This window comes from Cyprinodon variegatus, unplaced genomic scaffold, assembly GCF_000732505.1.
Source record: "Cyprinodon variegatus isolate N-32 unplaced genomic scaffold, C_variegatus-1.0 Scaffold650, whole genome shotgun sequence".
In the NCBI taxonomy this organism is placed as follows: domain Eukaryota; kingdom Metazoa; phylum Chordata; class Actinopteri; order Cyprinodontiformes; family Cyprinodontidae; genus Cyprinodon; species Cyprinodon variegatus.
The window spans coordinates 269,094-273,938 of NW_015151103.1; positions in this window are offsets into that span (position 1 = coordinate 269,094).

Consider the following 4,845-nt stretch of genomic DNA (forward strand, 5'->3'; position numbering starts at 1 on the left):
AGAAGTACCGGTACATATATAGGATTTTTCTCTTTCTTATAAAAGGGGTTGATGTTGACCAATAGCAAAAAAAAAAGAAAAAAAAATCTGCTTTTTGAAGCCATTTTGAAGTGAAATCCCTCCCACAGCATATCAATGTTACAGTAAACAGAAAACAGCTTGGGGGAAGGATACAGCATCTGATGTGTCCCCCCCTTAATTCATTCTCTATGTTTGAGGCCAAGATTCAAGCACAGAAATTGAGGCAAGTCCTTATATTCCCGATTATCATCAAGGCTCTTTTGTCCAGAACATCTGCTCTTAGTAGGTATTCCCATATCAACCTGATTAAAGAGGAGCAATTAGATAACAGGGATTCTTGAAAGTCAGATCACAGATCACTCTAAGAATAATATTGAGTAAAACATTTACCCATTACATTGAAGATTCTTAAAAAATATGTCTGGTTTGCATTAGAACAAAAACTGAATATTCCTCTAGTTTTTTCTTTACAAAAATAGTATCGTAATAGTACCAGTCATTGCTACTTTATAGTTTCCTATTTCTCTGATCATGCATTCCCACTCATATTAATCTTATAAATCATCATAAATTTAAAGAACTAAGCAATGATAATGCATTAATGCTTATCAAGGCAAGTTTTAATTTAGTATGTGATTGACCTGGTCCTCCAAAAAGGGTTTTCTTGGATTGAAACCAATGCTGGCAAGTTCCTCACAGCTTTGTGAAAAATGCAGCTCTGCCACTAACCCATACTGGAAGGGAAAGAACAGCGAGGTATGACACAACACACTGGCCTGCGTATATATCCATTTAGCTTTAGTTGGGGGGGTATTTTTTCCAAGTAAGAGGGGGGAAATTTATTCACAGTACGAGAGACTGTATGGAGTGAAATACAGGGGGGAACCGTGGAATAAAACACAAAATAATGGGTTTAAAGCTTACCTTAGAACAGCTATTAGCATTTTTATGCAATAATACGACTCAGTTTAACTACAGACTGTTCAAATTAAAAACTGGTTGCAAGACAAAAAAAGATCCTTAGAATCTATCTGAGCTTGAACTATGCTGCAAATATTGGATAAATTATTGGTTTCCAAAGGTCCATATTAGAAATATACTCCAAAGACTTGCAGCCAAAGATTAACTCATCAAGTTAGTTCATTAGCTGTATCACTGTATATATCTCCCGTAAAGACACTACTATATAATTATTGTGTCAGTCCATCTATTATATGCAGAAGACTTTAGTTCAGGGTTTTAACATGCAAAAGTGTAAAAAAAAACAACATTCTGATGTCTGATTCAGTCTGATCTAATAGCAAATGAATAAATTACAAACTCAAGTAGCAAATGTGATTAGATGTAGAACTTACTACCCTATGGATCTATACAGTAGCCGGTCATTAAATGACAATGAAAAGGTAGCTTAATTCCGTTCAAAAGATACAACTTTTATATTATGTTCATTCATTACACACAGTCTGATATATTTAATGTGTTTATTTGAATTCAGATCATTATAAATGTAAATTAAAATTCTGTATAATGTGAAGAGGTCCAATACTGAAGACACCTGGTGCCACACTTTGATCAGCAAAACAACTCAAAACACCTGCAAAGGTCTTTGAATTGTCTCTCAATTAACCCCTTGCTCACACTGGCTCCGGTGCAGTTACCGAGCCGACGGAGACCGCAACTCCCGCACACCCCCTCTCCCACCGCCCTTTTGACTACGAAAGCTATCCTTGCGGCATGCCGGAGCCCTCCGCAACAAGCTCTCGCAAATATCCTTGTTTGGGCCGTGTTATCGCGTGAAGTTACGTGAACTCAAGTGAACTTCTGTTAAATCTCCGGACCTGTTGCCGGAGCCGCAGAGCCGCACCGCACCGTAGTCAAAAGGGCGGTGTGAGAGGGGGTGTGCGGGAGTTGCGGTCTCCGTCGGCTCGGTAACCGCACCGGAGCCAGTGTGAGCAAGGGGTTAGGGAAGACTGCTGACTTGAAAATTGTCCAAAAGACAAGCATTAATACCCTTCACAAGGAGGATTAAATACAAAAGGTCATTGCTTCGGAAGCTAGCGGTTTACAGGGCTCTGTGCCCAGCCCATTAATAGAGAGGCAAAATAAAGGATAAAACTGGTAAAAAAAAAAAGCGTTTATGCAGTTATCACTACTGCACCCTTGAGAAGACTGTAAGATGACCCATTCAAAAATGTGACGGTCATTCACAAGGAGTGGACTTCAGCTGGAGTCAGTGCTTCAAGGACTACCAGGCACAGACATCAACAAGACATGAGTTTCAGCTGTCGCATTTCCTTTTAAGAAGAGTCTCTCCTAGGCTGAAGACAAAGACTGGACTGCTGCTGATTTGGTCCACAATCAACATTTATTTTCCGTTTCCTTTGAGTGCAGTGTAGTTTCCAGTCGATGGTTGTTTGTGGTGCCATGTCATCTGCAGGTTTTGGTCCACTATTTTTTCTGAGGTCCAGCTGTTTACCAGGAAGCTTTAGAGCACCTCATGCTCCCTGCTGCTGACCAACTTTATGCAGATTGAATTTTACAACAGGAATTAGTACCTGCATAGTTCCAAAACTAATAGTACATGTTTTGTGGATCATGAAATTCCTGTTCTTAATTAGCCAACAAGATCGCTTGAACTTAACCCTAAATAAAATGGATCGTGTAACAAGGGAAGATGTGATTCACCAGACTTGACCATGCAGAAGAGCTGAAGGCAACTATCAGAGGAGCCTGGGCTCTCATAACACCATGGCAGTGCCACAGAGTGAATCTAGTATCGAGTACTGTCCATGCTCATATCTTTCAATTGGCCAACATTTTTAGAAATCATTTTTGTATTGGTCTTAAGGAATATCCAAATTTTCCGGGTTACTGAATTTAGGGTCGTCATTAGTTGTCAGATAGCAAAAGACTTGCGCACTCATGAATATAGTGCGCAAGTCTCACTTCTGAAATAAAGGACTTAAAATCAAAATGTTCATGACTTGCTAAATTTATGACCAACACCTGTACAGTCATGGCCAAAAGTTTGGATAATGATTCAAATGTTATTTAGAAAGTCTACTGCTTCAGTTTTTATAACGGCAATTTGCATATACTCCAGAATGTTCTAGAGTGATCAGCGTAACAGCAATTAATTGCAAAGTCAATATTTTCCCTAGAAAATGAACTTTACTCCTCAAAACACATTTGAACATCATCGCAGCCCTGCCTTAAAAAGACCAGCTAATATTGTTTCAGTGATTGCTCCATTAAAACAGGTGTGGGTGGTGATGAGGACAGGGCTGGTGATCAATCTGTCATGATTAAGTAAGAATGACACCACTGGACACTTTAAAAAGAGACTGGTGCTTGGCATCATTGTTTCTCTTCTGTGAACCATGGTTATCTCTAAAGAAACATGTGCAGTCATCATTGCGCTGCACAAAAATGGCCTAACAGGAAAGAGAATTGCAGCTAGAAAGATTGCACCATAGTCAACAATCTATCGCATCATCAAGGACTTTGAGGAGAGAGGTTACATTGTTACCAAAAAGGCTCCAGGGCGCCCAAGAAAGACCAGCAAGCAGCAGGACCGTCTCTGAAAAGTGTTTCAGCAGTGCATCTGAATGCACTGTGAGGTGGAGACTCTTGGAGCAAGGCCTGGTCTCAGGGAGGGAAGCAATGAAGCCCCTTCTGTCCAGGAAAAACATCAGGGCCAGACTGATATTCTGCAAAAGGTACAGGGAGTGGACTGCTGAGGACTGGGGTAAAGTCATTTTCTCTGATGAATCCCCTTTCCGATTGTTTGGGACAACTGGAAAACAGCTTGAAGACGATGTGAGCACTACCATCAGTCTTGTCTCATGCCAACTGTAAAGCATCCTGAAACCATTCATGTGTGGGGTTGCTTCTCAGCCAAGGGAGTTGGCTCTCTCACAGTCTTACCTAAAAACACAGCCATGAATAAAGAATGGTACCAGAATGTCCTCCAAGAGCAACTTCTCCCAACCGTCCAAGAGCAGTTTGGTGATGAACAATGCCTTTTCCAGCATGATGGAGCACCTTGCTATAAAGCAAAGGTGACATCTAACTGGCTCAGGGAACAAAACAGAGATTTTGGGTCCATAGCCTGGAAACTCTCCTGATCTTAATCCCATTGAAAACTTGTGGTCCTTCATCAAAAGATGGGTGGACAAACGAAAACCTAAGAATTCTGGAAAATGCAAGCATTGACTGTGCAAGGATGGACTGCTATCAGTCAGGATTTGGTTCAGAAGTCGATTGAGAGCATGCCAGGGAGAATTGCAGAGGTCCTGAAGAAGAGAGGTCAACACTGCAAATATTGACTTGCTGCATTAACTCATACTGTCATTAAAAGCTTTTGTTACTCATATGATTGCAATTATATTTCTGTATGTGATGACATCTGACATACACACATGAAAACCAGAGGGCAGCAGATCATGTGAAAAAATAATATTTGTGTCATTCTCAATACTTTTTGCCATGACTGTAGATAAGATTATGTCCTGCTTTCATGATTAAAATAAAGTCACACTGACACCTAGTGGCCAATGCATGGAACTGAAACTAAACCAATTCTGTGGCGCGGTCCTGTATTGAAGCATTCCATGCTTAAAAGATTGCATATTTATTGTAAAGCCAAGGGGGGAGAACAAGCCTCTTTTTATGCAGTCAGAGAAGTTAGTACTTTAACTGAGAGAATTTGAAATCTAAGAAAAGAGAAATTCACAATGACGTCCACTTTTTCCTGTAGCTCTTATTTAAGGTTAATAAGAGCTATTACCATAATTTAGTAGCAACGTGTTCCAATAATTAACA